The 17,878-nt window shown below is 39.2% G+C and overlaps 1 long non-coding RNA gene across 1 annotated transcript; it reads right to left on the bottom strand.

Annotated features, from left to right (window-relative positions):
* Nucleotides 1–1,754: 1,754 nt before the first annotated feature.
* Nucleotides 1,755–5,874, bottom strand: LOC128639523 (uncharacterized). The gene is made up of 2 exons (XR_008399213.1): nucleotides 5,786–5,874; nucleotides 1,755–2,454 (listed from the first exon to the last, which is right to left on the bottom strand). It is a non-coding gene; the product is annotated as an uncharacterized LOC128639523 (long non-coding RNA).
* Nucleotides 5,875–17,878: the final 12,004 nt, after the last annotated feature.

The following is a 17,878-nucleotide window of genomic DNA, read 5'->3' as shown; positions in this document are numbered from 1 at the left end:
TACTGCTTGACGTTACACCCAAAGCCCAGTGTTATTTGGCTCCAAGTGGCTGGTAAAACTCTTAGGCTGCTGTAGGGAACCATGATTGCCATAAAGTAAAAAGCAGATGACTGCAGGTTTTTTACACAACATAGAATCGCTGGAATGGAGGATCGCTAAGAGACAATCAGAGACCCTGACACGTATGGTTCCACTACATCTATGGGGAAATTGCTGGAAGTCCAGATCACCTCCCCTGTTTATTTCTAAAAAAGTGCACACTGTGGGCCCTGTCTGTCTGAGGGCTATTTATTGTCATCAGTTACTCGGGGGAAAGCAGCAGCATTTAGCAACATGTTGCTTGCTCATTGTTATCAATCATCTCTTCTGAATGTCTGCATAACTGTTCAAAGGATTATCAGACACACCCAGGCTTCCACCATTACTTTTTTTTTTTTTTTTTTTTTAATTGTGCCACATGCACAGCTTTCCCCATTGCTGACTGCTTATGAGAGATTAGCTTTTACAAAAATCTAGGGAACAGATTTTCAAATCTCTGAGTTTAACCGGTTGCTGATTAGTGTGTACTTTCCATGCTCACATGCTGTCAATCTCGGTGTTTAAAAAAAAATATAAAAGTAGCCTTTTTTCCTACACTTAACATTTTAAAATGCCTGGAAAAAGAAAACTGGGGCTGTATAAACCTAGAACACGTTTGATTTTAAGGTCCCCTTAAAAGAGGGATTGGATGTTATAGACAATGTTTCATATTATATGACTGTATAATTTTGAGTTATCATTTACTTTAAATATTTTTACATTACTAAATGCTATAAAGACAGATTTGATCTTTGGATGTGTTATAAAAAGCAACACTATAAGTAGATTTTAACCATTTACAATGTAATGTGTCCAATGGCATCTATAACCCCTCTAATTTATTTCCATAAGAGTGTAATATCTTCCAGAATAAAACATTATTGCTTCTTCACTTTCCTGTGGGATATATTCATTGTCAGTATCCATTCTTGTGCTGCAAAATGGACAACTGTCATTTTCTGTCAGCCACCTAGCTGAGCGTTCAACGTGAAATTGATGGTTGCAGGGCATATTAGACCTGATTTTCATTGTCCATCAAGCAAATAGAACATGACTCCTGGATCTTTCCTCCTGTGCAGTCTGATATGGAACTGATTGTGTTTCTCTGTTAGCAGAGCCTGGGCATCTTCCCCAGTACTAGATTAAATATTCCACCGTAAACGGTTTACTCTTGCTCTAGCTGTTAATTGACTCTTTGTACAACGCAGAGGCAGTGATCAGAAACCCTACTGAACTCACTCTGTTCGGCTTCTCATTCCTCTTGCTTTCCTCTGCATTCTCACCAGCTTCCGCCTACTGTGAAATTGTATTGCTCTCCTTAGTATGCTCCATGTATTATCCCTTCTCATATCTTCGGTCTACTGTGAAATTGTATTGCCCTCCTTAGTATGCTCCATGTAATATCCCTTCTCATTCATCTTTCCCAGCTGTATAGATGCTTAGGTATCCCACTTTCGAAACAATATGTGCTATAAAGTCAGAATTGACTCATAGAGTTGTTGTCTCACTTGAATGAATAGCAACACTGTCAACTGAGTATTTACAATTTAATATTTACAATGGTACCTATAATGGGCTAGATTGAATGGCGTGCAAACGTATTTACACATACATACACACATTTAATCCCTTTCCTGTTGAATACCTAAAGAAAAACAAGAAAAACACAAAAATCATCAGATATATATATAGAAATATATATTTAAAAATAAACAGAACATTCTCTTCTATGCTAAGAACATTGGAATTGTTAGTGCACGAGTGTTAAAGTATTGAGGATGAACAAAGTCAATACAACTTAATTTTGGTACTGTGCTGGGGTGTAAAATAGTCCTGAATATAGAATATTAGGTAATGATCATTGTTGGATTCAATTCTTTTCGAAATCAGACAACTGTAATTTTCTAGCAGCCACCTTGATAAGCATGTAACATGAAATGTGTAATTGCAGGGAATGCTCATATGCAGGTCCTCATTTTCATATTCCATTAAACAAATTAAACATGACCCAATAATATTAATCCTTAACAGGCAGAGATGGAATTGTTTGAGGTTCATCAGTGAGAAAAAGCTTGATGTCTTTACCAACATTAGATGATTTCACCGTAATATGTTGTTCCTTCCTCTTGCTCTTAATCATCTCTGTTGTTCTATTTGGAGGGTCCGGAGACGCTGGGAGTGATAAGAAGAGAGGTTCTGCTGATCTGTTATAAAGCCTTATTCATTATTGCATCTTCTGTCACTGACCTCTCATTCCTCTTGTTCTACTCAATACTCTCATTTGGTTATGTCTGCTATAATATATTATGGGTATTCTCAATACTCTCCATGGACTTCGTTGTTTGATAACTGCTGCTTGATCCTGCTGGTGTTGTGCTGCAAAATGTATCACAATGGTCAATTAATTAATATATCAATAATAAAAAGCATTTATAATACAAGATTTTTACATACTGGTTCCTTTCATTATAGTCTACATACAGAAAATTACAAATGAAATACTGCAGTCATTACCACAAGTTATTATTTTTTATTCTAGTTCATCCTTTTTCAGGATATTCCCTCCCATCAAATGGCTCAATATTTAGGCAAGCTGTAGGAGGCTCAATGATCTTACATGGATGCAAACATTTAAACTAGGTGGGACTGTATGTGCTATTACTCAGATGTGTAAAAAGTTGGTCAATTCTGTTTAGTTTTGTTTTCTTCTTAAATTCTATTCTGATATTTCATTTCTATAATTAATTACTGTTGGGTAAACACAGAGTAACAAACACCAGTGCACAAAAGCTGACAATCTGATTATGCAACTTCAAGGTGGTTCTAATCATTACTGCAAAACCTTATATACTGGTGAGGTGCAGGGTATTAGGGAATAAAATCTGCCTTTATCATAGATTATTTAATCTGTCATTGAATTACAGTAATGGTTATAAGTTTATAGTTTTCTTAGAATAACAATAAAAAATAATAATTTTGTTTTGCTTTATGTTCTTTAATGCTCACTCAATGCAGCTTTCTAGCGCATAACCACAGCTATGACTATAATATCAATAAATACATAAAAATAGAAACATTTAAAGGGACAGTCAACAGAATGGTTACTACTCACCATGCTATGGGTTCAGACCTCCCAAGTCCCTATTTGAAAAAGACAATCCCAGATTCTGAGATCTGTCCAAAGTCCCTCTGATACAGCCATATGTCCTATTTGCAGAATTTCCCTTAATCCCACCCAAAGACTGCCCAGATACGCCCATAAACACACACACCCACCTATTGACAGGCCCTTAATACCACCCAGTATCCACTCACAACCCCACTGACATAGCCCAACCTACAATAAGGTGACAGCCCTCTCAACCTCCCGAGTACCTTATACCTAGCCACAAATGTTGGGAGGTTTTATCTCCTGCATCTCTCTTCAGAGCTGTATTTTTCCTTATTTTATAGATCAGTGCTATTGCCAGCTTTTCCATAGCTCTTTTAAGTGCTTCTGGTTAGCACAATACAAAGTTTGAAGTTTACATTTTTGCAGGTTTCAGAGTTCAAAGTTTAACCTTACAATTACCCAATTAACCCCATTCACCGCTGGGAATAATAAAAGTGTGGTGCGCAGCTGCAATTAACAGACTTCTAATTATCAAAAAGCAATAGCAAAGCCATATATGTCTGCTATTTCTGAACAAAGGGGATCCCAGAGAAGCTTTTACAACAATTTGTGCGATGATTGCACAAGCTGTTTGCAAATAATTTCAGTGAGAAACCTAAAGTTTGTAAAAAAGTTAAAGATTTTTTTTATTTGATCGCATTTGGCGGTGAAATGGTGGCATGAAATATACCAAAATGGGCCTAGATCAATACTTTGGGGTGTCTACTAAAAAAATATATTTTTTTGATAGGTAAATAAAAAAAAAAAAACATGGCTCTGTTTCTGTTTAAATTAAATGATAGCTGTATAAAAAAAGATAAATTAATAATATAGAGCCATGCAGACAGTAAAGCTTCAGTTCTGTATTACGAAGCACCCAACAGAGCTATAAAAAGCAGAAAACGCCACTGATCCGTGAATACGCAATGCTTCTGTCAGACAGTTCAAGAATGCCTAAGCTGATAGCGCCGCCAATATGAAGTAGTGAAGCTTCACCAACCGGTACCTGTAAAGGGTTAAAATAAGGGAATGTCTCTGAAGATGGCTGCAAGCACAGGAGGAAAACAAAAAAAATGGTGAGGAGTAACCATGCTTCTCTAGCTGTACCCAGCAGTCTGTCCCTTTAAATAAGGTACAGTATATTAAAGGGTCATGATACCCATATGTTGAAACAGCATATCTGTAAAAAGCTGGCTAGAAAATATCACCTGAACATCTCTATGTAAAAAAGAAAGATATTTTACCTCAAAAATTCCTCAGTAGCCACCTCCCATTGTAAAGGACTTCTAAGCAGCATATCAGTATGTCTGTCCCGGGACAGCTAAGGGAGTGAGCTTATGTGCACACTCATCTTATTTCCCTATTCAGTTTAAAGGGACAGTCTAGGCCAAAATAAAATTTTATGATTCAGATAGAGCATGTAATTTTAAACAATTTTCCAATTTACTTTTATCACCAATTTTGCTTTGTTCTCTTGGTATTCTTAGTTGAAAGCTTAACCTAGGAGGTTCATATGCTAATTTCTTAGACCTTGAAGCCCACCTCTTTCAGATTGCATTTTAACAGTTTTTCACCACTAGAGGGTGTTAGTTCACGTATTTCATATAGATAACACTGTGCTTGTGCACGAGAAGTTATCTGGGAGCAGACACTGATTGGCTAGACTGCAAGTCTGTCAAAAGAACTGAAATAAGGGGGCAGTTTGCAGAGGCTTAGATACAAGATAATCACAGAGGTTAAAAGTGTATTATTATAACTGTGTTGGTTATGCAAAACTGGGAAACTGGGAAATGGGTAATAAAGGGATAATCTATCTTTTAAAACAATAAAAATGCTGGTGTCCCTTTAAGGAAGTTTACTATGAAATCTCAAGGGAGTTAAGCGAAATCTCATGAGATCACAGTAAGAGTTCATGACCTCAGCACTGCTGATGCTGATTGGCTGCTGTTCATTTCTTCATTTTTTTTTTTTTTTTTTACCTGCAGCTGGGCAGCAGCTGAGTATAACTTTTTACACAGAACTTACTCTGCTAAACTGAGGACATTGTGAGGTAAAATATCTTCCTTTTTTACATAGAGATGCTCAGGTGATATTTTTACAGCTTTTTACAGCGGCATCAGTTTCAAGTGATTTAGCATATGAGTATTATGTCCCTTTAACAGAGCCCAAAATCCACAAAATTACAGCAGCCAATCAAAATAGAGAAGTAGGTGGTGCAACAGAAATAGACCAATCAAAGAAACCATACTGACCATAAAGTGACCAGTAACTGCCCAGTTGTCCTCATTCTATTTGATGTTAAGAATTCTTGTTACATAATCTGACTTTTATACACAGTTTATTACACATTGATTTTTTACTTACTTTATAATAATTTTCCCCTATATCTTCAGCCCTTTAATATTTCATCAGTTAGTTTAGGTTCAATCCAGTCAGATCCAGGGGAGCTATAAATAAACATGTTTTTCTCTGTTCTAATCTGTTTAGAATGTATCCTTTAATTTGTCTTTATTTTTAGTTTCATCTTAATATTTTTTATTTGCCTTCATTTTTTACCTGCTTCTTTTTCCTGCTTCCCTTATTCATATAAGATTTCTCTTTCTCGTTAGTACAGCTCATATGCCTTTTTTGAGGCACCATTTTGTGGGCGGTCTGGAGTCTTCCCGCCCTTTTCTCCTGTCAGATGCGTCATTATCTCCCTCACAGCACAGATCAATAGTTGCTTCCTCGGTCACTCTGCACTTTTAGCTCATTTTCTTTATTCCTTCTCTTATGGCTCCCTCTAGTGGCATCTTTATAGACTTGATTTTATATAATGTAATCTTTATTTGTATTCATTCTATTCCAAGCTTAAAGGGACACAAACGTGCATAATAAATGCTTTATTGTGTTAGAATATTTTATTATTAGTCTGCTTGCTTACAACTATGTGTTTAAAGGAACATACAAATTGCATAAGTAAAATGATATAATTTATTATTGCTTGTATATTGCTCCTACAAAGGACATTTAGATAAACACATCAAGTAAGCTAAAGACAAGAGGTAACCACCAATCATCAGCTAACTCCCAATAGTACACTGCAGCTCCTGAGCCTACCTAGGTATGCATTTTAACAAAGGATAACAAGAGAGTGAAATACATTTGATAATAGATGAAAACTGAAAAGTCTCTTTTAGAGGGATATGAAATAGTACTCCTTTAGTAAAAACAAATGTGTTAAATCAAATTGAACATAAAAAGAAACAGATTGAGTAAAAACAGCAATCTTATGTACAAATACCACTGTCTGGCTTTGAAAAGTATGCCTGGCTCCTAAATATTCTTACTGGCTCCTAAATATTCTTACTGGCTCCTAAATTTGAAACAGATTTGTCAACCCCTGTAATACATAATAAAAACCTGTTATAAATTATTATGGTTTGCTAATGTGCATATAAATACACATTACAATGCTATAGAAATACAGTAAGGGGTTAAAGTGGGAAGGGGTCAGGGGTGTATCTGTGTTAAAGGGACATTTCTGCAGCTATAGAATAACATATCAAAATTTACATCTTTTTTTACTGCAGTTAATATTCAGTAGCCAAACTCCACCCACAATTTGCCTTATTTGGAAGAGTCAATGTGGGCTATAGTCTGCAGACCAAAAGGCTAGCAACATTCATAATGTTAGTTTAAAATTAATTGTTTTGCAGCTGTCAGTTAAATCCAATTAGGGGAACATATGTAGCAGAGTTAGCCTTGATAAGTCAGTAAGTGCATTTCATGTTATGAGAATTTTAAAATGCTCAATTTTCAGAGCTGAACGAAATGAAAAGAGGGAAAAATAAATAATAAAGCAAAGTTGTTTCATTACACATAAATGAAATAAACATTTTATATAAAATCTAATGGTGTTTACTGTCTCTTTAAAAATAAAAACAAGAAGCAACTTGCGAGTTGAGTGTCCCAGACTCACTGTTTCATATTATTCTACTTCTGTCTCTGAACTGGATCCAAAACATATTTTTCTACATCTGGCACCTATATGTAAACAATGACCATGAAAGTACAACAAACAAGTCTGTGTGAACAGCTAACGATAGTGTCTTCCCAGATTAAAAGCAGCAGACAGCTCCAGTCTCTCCTTGACTGTATTACATCCGTGCTTAAGTACCAGTTTTTACTTCTTCAGGGATCTATGGATTCTATACATCTGACAAAAGATGCATTAAATCCATGGATTGAATAACTAAAAAAGGTCAGCACCACAATGTGAGAAGAAATGACCATGAAAGCAGCTATACCAAAATAAACTGCTAGATGCATTTGCAGACATCCCAACCTGCAAAAACTCATTTCAGGGAGGTGGCTTCTCCCGCTACTGCGCCCCCCCCCCCCCCCCCAGTTATATATTGGACACCTTGAAACCCTAAATAAGATAGAGACTTATCATTAAAGTAGCTTCCCACTAACATCACATTAAAAAAAGTAGCTTTATTGCACACCCACATACAACAACAAACCTATTTTCCAGTGACCATACGCTTGTTGAATGCTTAAATATTTTAAAATATGAAGTTTAATTACTTGCAGTAAATAAGGTAGTATTTGTGTTTTTATTTTATTAAAATCAGTGGGGGCTTTATGGTTACGGATGCTTTGAGGGTTCTATAACGTCCCAGCAACTAAAGGCATTGCTTAAAGAAACACTCTTCCGGATTTGGGCCACATTGGATCATGGTTCTTGGAGTTTCAGGGAGATTGCATTCCATTTGCTGGCATCAGGGAGTCACTATTAAAATCAGGGAGACTCTCTGAACTTCAGGGAGAGTTGGGATGTCTGCATTTGGTCCACTATTAAGATCTTTGAATTAGTAGGTATGGCTATCACCAATGACACTTTTTTTCCACCCTTGTGTCATTTGTGAGTGGGTACATATTTACTGGAATTCTCAGTGCTGCTTTATCACCCATGAGAAGAAGAAATATCCTTAAAGGGACACTAAACCCAAATTTTTTCTTTGGTGATTCAGATAGAGAGGCCCATTTATCAAGCTCCGAATGGAGCTTGAAGGGCCGTGTTTCTGGCGAGTCTTCAGACTCGCCAGAAACACCAGTTATGAAGCAGCAGTCTAAAGACCGCTGCTCCATAGCCCTGTCCGCCTGCTCTTATGAAGCGGACAGGAATCGCAGCAATTCAACCCGATCAAGTACGATCGGATTGATTGACACCTCCCTGCTGGCGGCCCATTGGCCGCGAGTCTGCAGGGTGCGGCATTGCACCAGCAGCTCTTGTGAGCTGCTGGTGCAATGCTGAATACGGAGAGCGAATTGCTCTCTGCATTCAGCGAGGTCTTGCGGACCTGATCCGACAAGAATGGCCAGGATCTAAACTTAGATTCTTGCTTTATTTGAAAAGCAAGAATCTAAGTTTAGATCCTGGCCCATTTTTGGTGAACAACCTGGGTTGTTCTTGCTGGTTGGTGGATTCATTTAACCGACCAATAAACAAGTGTTGTCCAGTGTACTGAACCAAAAAATAGCTTAGATGCCTTCTTTTTTAAATAAAGATAGCAAGAGAACAAAGAAAAAATGATAATAGGAGTAAATTTGAAAGTTGCTTAAAATTGCATGCTCTATCTAAATCACGAAAGAAAAAATTAGGGTTCAGTGTCCCTTTAACAAATCCATTAAAAACTCTCTGATTTGTCCAATTTAGAGGCCAAATGATTTTTGTTCAGGTAACAATTTATAAAAAATATCAACATCTACTGTATTTGAATTACTTTTCATCTATTAATATGGCTAAAGCCTCAGCCAGAATCATTTTCTTTAGAGCTAGTTTTTCCTACAGGACCAGGAAAGAAGGAAGCTATCTTCCCTGTCAAGGTGCCAACTCATTCATGACTCAATATCAATATAAATTCCAACCTCAACATACTCCTCAATATCTTTCCACTTTTAACTTCTTCCTTTCTAGAGAGCCAAGAGGTAGAGTCAACTTCAAAAGCCGATCAGGTAAGTCTTCATCCTTCCTTTTTCAAGATTTTTCCCTACAAAATAATAGTGTAAGACTCACACTATTTGCCCCAATTTGGCATCTTACTTCTGTATTTACTAAATAGACTGTATTCTAAATGATTTTTTTAAAATATAAATAATTCACTGAAGAATTAAAGGGACATAAAACTCACAATTTTTCTTTCGTGATTCAGACAGAACATACAATTTTAAACTTTTCAGTTTACTTTTTTTTTATATATAATTTGCTTTATTCTCTTGATATCCTTTGTTGAATGTGCAGCAATACATTATTGGAAAGTAGATTAACTCATTGGATGAGGCATATAAGTGCAGTAACCAATCAGAAGAAGAAAAAAATACTTATCATGACAAGCCATTATTCATTTTTAAAATGCAATAATTACTTTTAAAAACAGAATTTATATCTTACCTGATAAATTCCTTTCTCCTACGGTGTGTCCGGTCCACGGCTTCATCCTTACTTGTGGGAATATTCTCTTCCCTAACAGGAAATGGCAAAGAGGCACACAGCAAAAGCTGTCCATATAGCCCCTCCCCTGGCCCCGCCCCCCAGTCATTCGACCGACGGTTAGGAGAAAAAGGAGAAACTATAGGGTGCCGTGGTGACTGTAGTGTATAGAGATAAAAAAATTTAAGCCTGACAAAAAAGCCAGGGCGGGCCGTGGACCGGACACACCGTAGGAGAAAGGAATTTATCAGGTAAGATATAAATTCTGTTTTCTCCTACATAGGTGTGTCCGGTCCACGGCTTCATCCTTACTTGTGGGAACCAATACCAAAGCTTTAGGACACGGATGAAGGGAGGGAACAAGTCAGGCGACCTAAACGGAAGGCACCACGGCTTGCAAAACCTTTCTCCCAAAAACAGCCTCCGAAGAAGCAAAAGTATCGAATTTGTAAAATTTTGTAAAAGTGTGCAGTGAGGACCAAGTCGCTGCCTTACAGATCTGATCAACAGAAGCCTCGTTCTTGAAGGCCCATGTGGAAGCCACAACCCTAGTAGAGTGAGCTGTAATTCTTTCAGGAGGCTGCCGTCCGGCAGTCTCATAAGCCAATCGGATTATGCTTTTCAGCCAAAAGGAAAGAGAGGTAGCAGTAGCTTTCTGTCCTCTCCTCTTACCAGAATAAACAACAAACAAGGATGAAGTTTGTCTGAAATCCTTAGTTGCCTCTAAGTAGAATTTTAGAGCACGGACCACATCTAGGTTGTGCACCAAACGTTCCTTCTTTGAAACTGGATTCGGACACAGGGAAGGAACAACTATTTCCTGGTTAATATTCCTGTTGGAAACCACCTTTGGAAGAAAACCAGGCTTGGTACGTAAAACTACCTTATCTGTATGGAACACCAGATAGGGAGTAGAACACTGCAAAGCAGACAATTCAGAAACTCTTCTAGCAGAAGAAATAGCAACCAAAAACAGAACTTTCCAAGATAGTAACTTAATATCTGTGGAATGTAAGGGTTCAAACGGAACTCCTTGAAGAACTGAAAGAACTAAGTTTAGACTCCAAGGAGGAGTCATAGGTCTGTAGACAGGCTTGATTCTAACTAACGCCTGTACAAACGCCTGTACATCTGGCACGGCTGCCAGTCGTTTGTGTAACAAAACAGACAGAGCAGATATCTGTCCTTTTAAGGAGCTAGCTGACAAACCTTTATCCAAACCCTCTTGGAGAAAGGAAAGTATTCTAGGAATTTTGATTTTACTCCAAGAAAATCCTTTGGAATCGCACCAACGGATATATTTTTGCCATATCTTATGGTAAATTTTCCTAGTCACTGGTTTTCTGTCTTGAACCAGAGTATCTATAACCGAATCAGAAAACCCACGCTTAGATAGAATCAAGCGTTCAATTTCCAAGCAGTCAGTTGCAGAGAGACTAGATTTGGATGTCTGAATGGACCTTGTACTAGAAGATCCTGCCTCAAAGGTAGCTTCCATGGTGGAACCGATGACATATTCACCAGGTCTGCATAACAAGTCCTGCGTGGCCATGCAGGAGCTATTAGAATCACCGAGGCCTTCTCCTGTTTGATCCTGGCTACAAGCCTGGGAAGGAGAGGGAACGGTGGAAACACATAAGCCAGATTGAACGACCAGGGCGCCACTAATGCATCCACCAGTGCCGCCTTGGGATCCCTGGATCTGGACCCGTAGCGAGAAACCTTGGAGTTCTGACGGGACACCATCAGATCCATATCCGGATTGCCCCATAGTTGGGTTAACTGGGCAAAGACCTCCGGGTGAAGTTCGAACTCCCCCGGATGGAAAGTCTGACGACTCAGATAATCAGCCTCCCAGTTGTCTACTCCTGGGATGTGAATTGCAGATAGATGGCAGGAGTGATCCTCCGCCCATTTGATGATCTTGGATACCTCTCTCATCGCTAAGGAACTCTTTGTTCCTCCCTGATGATTGATGTACGCTACAGTCGTCATGTTGTCCGACTGAAATCTTATGAACCTGGCCTCCGCTAGTTGAGGCCAAACTAGGAGCGCATTGAATATCGCTCTCAGTTCCAAAATGTTTATCGGGAGAAGAGACTCTTCCCGAGACCATAGACCCTGAGCTTTCAGAGAGTCCCAGACCGCGCCCCAACCCAAGAGGCTGGCGTTGGTCGTGACAATGACCCACTCCGGTCTGCTGAAACTCATTCCCTGAGACAGGTGATCCTGAGTCAACCACCAGCGTAGTGAGTCCCTGGTTATCTGGTCTACTTGAATTTGGGGAGACAAGTCTGCATAATCCCCATTCCACTGATTGAGCATGCACAGCTGCAATGGTCTTAAATGAATTCGAGCAAAAGGAACCACGTCCATTGCTGCAACCATTAGTCCTATTACTTCCATGCACTGAGCTATGGAGGGCTGAGGAATAGAATGAAGAACTCGACAAGCGTTTAGAAGCTTTATCTTTCTGACCTCTGTCAGGAAAATCTTAATTTCCACAGAATCTATTATAGTTCCCAGAAAAGGAACCCTTGTGGACGGGGACAGGGAACTTTTTTCTATGTTCACCTTCCACCCGTGAGATCTGAGAAAGGCTAAAACAATGTCTGTATGAGCCCTTGCTTTGGAAAGAGACGACGCTTGGATTAAAATGTCGTCTAGGTAAGGTGCTACAGCAATGCCCCTCGGCCTTAGGACCGCTAGAAGGGACCCTAGCACTTTTGTGAAAATTCTGGGAGCGGTGGCTAAACCGAATGGAAGAGCCACGAACTGGTAATGTTTGTCCAGAAAAGCGAACCTCAGGAACTGATGATGAGTTTTGTGGATAGGGATATGCAGATACGCATCCTTTAAGTCCACGGTAGTCAAATATTGACCTTCCTGGATTGTTGGCAAAATCGTCCGAATGGTTTCCATTTTGAAAGATGGAACTCTGAGGAATTTGTTTAATATCTTTAAATCCAGAATTGGCCTGAAAGTTCCCTCTTTTTTGGGAACTACAAACAGGTTCGAGTAAAACCCTAGACCTTGTTCCCCTGAGGGGACTGGGTTTATCACTCCCATCTTTAATAGGTCTCCTACGCAATGTAAGAATGCCTGTTTCTTTATCTGGTCTGAAGATAAGCGAGACATGTGGAACCTTCCCCTTGGAGGAAGTCCCTTGAACTCTAGAAGGTATCCCTGGGAGACTATTTCTAGTGCCCAGGGATCCGAAACATCTCTTGCCCAAGCCTGAGCAAAGAGAGATAGTCTGCCCCCTACTAGATCCGGTCCCGGATCGGGGGCTACCCCTTCATGCTGTCTTGGTAGCAGCAGTAGGCTTCTTGGCCTGTTTACCCTTGTTCCAGCCTTGCACAGGCTTCCATGCAGGTTTGGGCTGGGCAGCGTTACCCTCTTGTCTAGAGGCTGTAGAGTTAGAAGCCGGTCCGTTCCTGAAATTGCGAAAGGAACGAAAATTAGACTTGTTCTTAGCCTTGAAAGGCCTATCTTGTGGGAGGGCATGGCCCTTACCCCCAGTGATGTCTGAAATAATCTCCTTCAATTCCGGCCCAAAAAGGGTCTTACCTTTGAAAGGAATATTAAGTAATTTAGTCTTGGACGACACATCTGCCGACCAGGATTTTAGCCAAAGCGCCCTACGCGCCACTATAGCAAAACCTGAGTTTTTCGCCACTAATTTTGTTATTTGAAAAGCGGCATCCAATATAAAGGAATTAGCTAACTTAAGTGCGTGAATTCTGTCCATGACTTCTTCATATGAAGTCTCCTTCTGGAGCGAACTTTCTAATTCCTCGAACCAAAAGGACGCCGCTGAGGTGACAGTAATAATGCACGTAACTGGTTGAAGAATGAAGCCTTGCTGAACAAAAATCTTTTTAAGCAATCCTTCCAATTTTTTATCCATAGGATCTTTGAAAGCGCAGCTGTCCTCTATAGGAATAGTTGTGCGCTTCGCTAACGTTGAAAGTGCTCCCTCTACCTTCGGGACCGTCTGGCATGCGTCGCTTCTGGGGTCTACAATGGGAAACATTTTCTTAAATATAGGAGGTGGGGCAAAGGGTATACCCGGCTTCTCCCACTCCTTATTCACTATGTCCGCTACCCTCTTGGGTACTGGAAAGGCGTCATCGTGCACTGGAACCTCTAAGAATTTGTCCAACTTGCACAACTTCTCTGGGATTACCATAGAATCACAGTCATCAAGAGTAGCTAATACCTCCTTAAGCAGGGCGTGGAGATGTTCTAGCTTAAATTTAAATGCTACTATATCAGGTTCTGCCTGTTGAGAAATTTTTCCTGAGTCAGAAATTTCTCCCTCAGACAGCCCCTCCCTCACAGCCAATTCCGATTGATGTGAGGGTAAAATAGATAAGGCATCATCAGCGTCTAATTGTTCATCCTTTTTATCTGTATTTAAAACTGAACAATCACGCTTTCTCTGAAATGCTGGCAGTTTGGATAAAAGATTTGCTATAGAATTATCCACTACTGCTGTTAATTGCTGCATAGAAACAAGCATTGGCGTGCTAGAAGGTGTCGCCTGCGCGGGCAAAGCTGGTGTAGACACAGAAGGAGAGGATGTAGAACTATCCCCACTACCTTCATTAGATGAATCATCTTGGGCAACTTTATTAAAGGTGACAGTACTGTCCTTACTTTGTTTGGACGCTATGGCACAATTATCACATACACTCGAAGGGGGGACCACATTGGCCTCTATACACACAGAACATAAGTTATCTGATGGCACAGACATGTTAAACAGATTTAGGCAGGCTATTAATGCATTAAAAACGATTTTAAGCAAAACCGTTACTGTCTCTTTAAATAATAAAATGACACACTTTATTTCTGAATGTTGAAAAAACTATGAAGGCAATGTCCGATTTTTATAAAATTTTTACCCCAGTGTCTTAATGCTTTGAAAGTATTGCACACCAAAATTAAAGACTCTAGACCCTTAAATAAGCAAACCGGAGCTAATTGTTCAAATTAACCGGTTTTACACACTACAGTCCCTGCTACAGCCTTTGCTGTAGCTTTTACCTTCCTTAGGGGTTATCCACCACAGAAATAAGCCTTCCGGAGTCTGTTTCTGAGACACAGGACCCTCTCACATGAAACTGCATGCACTGCCTTTGAAATTAACTGTGCAACTTTGGCGCGAAAATGAGGCCTCCTCCTTCAGCATACTAGAGTGAAGGGGCCTTCCTGACTAGATTAGGCGTCTAATACCAATGCTTGATCTAATTAAAACGTTCCCAAGTGTATATATGTTCACAAAACATTTCAAATGCTATTAAAATGTGATATAAATCAAACGATTTGGCCCACAACAGTGTCTACCAGCAGAAAACCCAAGAAAAGTAAGCCTGTTATCTGTTTACTGAGTTTTAAGAAAATGGCTTACCGTTTCCCTAAGGGGAAAAATGACAGTCTTCTAGCAATAGCATGTGTTGTTAGAAAGGAGACTGGTCATACCTGGAGCAGATGAGTCTGCAAACTGTTACCCCCAACTGAAGTTCTCTGGTTTCAACAGTCCTGCGTGGTAACAGCAATGGATTCTAGTTACTTGTGCTAAAATCATAGTCCTCTTTAACAGAAATCTTCATCACTTTTCTGTTGTAGAGTAAATAGTACAAACCGGCACTATTTTAAAATAACAAACTCTTGATAGAAGAAATAAAAACTACAACTAAACACCACAAACTCTTTACCATCCCCGTGGAGATGCTACTTGTTCAGAGCGGCAAAGAGAATGACTGGGGGGCGGGGCCAGAGGAGGGGCTATATGGACAGCTTTTGCTGTGTGCCTCTTTGCCATTTCCTGTTAGGGAAGAGAATATTCCCACAAGTAAGGATGAAGCCGTGGACCGGACACACCTATGTAGGAGAAATAACTTTATAATCATTAAGTAAGTCCAGGGGAGGAGTAGGCAGACATGATGGAACAATTGTGAAGGTTAATAGCCAGCAGCAGGGCCACCATCAGGAGGTAAAAGGGGGCAGTCCAGTCAGGGGCCCAGTGGCCTGGGTGCCTTAAAGTTAGGCAATAGCATCCTGGTTTGGGTTCCAAATATCCCCGCTGACTGCCACAACCAGCTACACCAGAAATTTAGTCCAGTGCAGCTGGGCCATTTCTAAGCTGCACAGCTGGGAGAGCTCCAAATTCCAGAATGCCGTGTAGCGAGATCCGTTCAAATCGGAGTGAGAGAGAGGATCTACCGTCTGGAGCGACACATTGGAAGACACAGAGACTAATTAACTAATTTTCATTGCTAAAAATGTGTAACTTTTACCCCCCTCAAAAAAAATGCAAAAACTTGAAAGTCTGAAATATGTTTGTTTAAAAGAAATATGCGTGTGTAATGGACTCTACCATTGTGTTGCTCTGTTACATTGTTCTTCTCTTTGTTTTCTAAAAGCTTGCCAAAAGATTCAGGCATTAGTCAAAACTTTCAGTATTTTGAAAGTTTGTCTGTGTGTGTGTCTGTGTTTTTCAGTGTGTGATTGTTTCTGTGGATGTCTGAGTTTGTGTCTGTGTATCAGAGAGTGTATATGTGTGTTTCTTTGAGTGTCTGTGCAAGTCTGTCTTTCTATGAATGTGTGTATGTTTGTGATTTTTCTATGGGTGTCTGTATGAGTGTCTTTTTGCGTATGAGTGTTTCTGTGGGTGTCTATGCTTGTGTGTTTCTGTGAGTTATTTTGTGGGTGTGTTTCTGGGAGTGTTAATGTTGTATGTGAGTGTGTCAGTGTTTCTGTGGGTGTCTGGGTCTTTCTTTGATGTGTTTCTGTGGGTGTCTGTGAGTGTGTCTATTTCTGAAGATGTCTGTGTGTGTCCTTGTGGGTTTCAGTGTATAGGTTTCTATGTTTTTGTGTGTGTTACTACTTTTACAACATTTTAAAGTCTGTCTACACTCAAGAATAAAGCACACATTTTAGTCACTTGGCAAAAATTTGCACAGGTCAAGGTGAGGGGGCGGGTTCAAGGTTTAGTAATGGGACCCAACATTTTAAGTTCCCTGGGTCAATTGTAAACCTCTAGACTAGATAGTAACTTGGTGCTAAGGTGAGCTTTGGGTGGACCTCATGTGGTCATCATTTGGGTTTCATTAGATAATTTTTAGTACTGGGGCATTGATTTGTACCTTTGACAAGATGGGTGAATGGGTGGATGCGTTAATTAAAGTTGCATTGGCTAGAGTTTTAGGACTGGACAAGGTAGAAATAATTTTATTTTTCTTTAAGTAACATTATTTATAGAGCTGTCAATTGGCGTTATTCCAATCTGTTAGTAGAGCTATGGAGAGTCTTCCATAGAATTGTATGTAATTTTTGCATTAGAATGACTATTTAAACCATGCACAACATGAGCTATGCATGGTGATGGATGTTTAGGACATTTACTATTAAAATTAGAAAATACAAATTGTCTTGAGGAAAACTTGAATTTGTGAAATTCTGTTCATTAGCAAGATGTTTTATCATATGTTCCATATGGAGAATTAGCAACTGGTTTCATACCACAGAAAATTGACCTATCATAAACATGGGTAATATGTGTTAACAAATAAACATGCTATGTATAAGCACATTAAAAACAGGTGTATTTGTGTTTATAACATCCACAAAAAAAATATTTTAATTCTCTCATTAACTGTTCTAGTTCTCACAATGTCTACGTTCACAATTTTAAAGTAAAAGGTTATGTTAAGATTAACTCTGACGAGGCCAGTGCCAAAAACGATGACCCTTAATATACTAGTTACCAGACTCTTGCAAAGGGAAAGGATTTATGGAGTAATGAGAGATGAGGGATTTTCCTCTAAAGAGACAGTGTATTGTAAAATGTTCTCCCCTTTAATGTGTTCCCGATGTTCAATTTTACTTGCTGAAGTGTATTCAATTGTTTACAAATAGTGCCATTACATTTATTTTACAAATACAGTCCAAAGTTAGACCAGCAACCAAAGGATAAACCTTACCAGGCTAGGTGCACGTAGGATAAACTGGCAACCTCCAGCCAAACGTGTATCCAACAAAGTAATCCACAGCACCTTAACATATATATATATATATATATATATATATATATATATATATATATATATAATGTCCTTTATTAATGCATACAAATGGACAGATATGCAACATTTCGGGAAAGC

The sequence above is a fragment of the Bombina bombina genome, chromosome 9 (assembly GCF_027579735.1).
Source record: "Bombina bombina isolate aBomBom1 chromosome 9, aBomBom1.pri, whole genome shotgun sequence".
Lineage (NCBI taxonomy): Eukaryota > Metazoa > Chordata > Amphibia > Anura > Bombinatoridae > Bombina > Bombina bombina.
The sequence above is the reverse complement of the archived record's forward strand: the minus strand, read 5'-3'. Positions and strand labels throughout refer to the sequence as shown.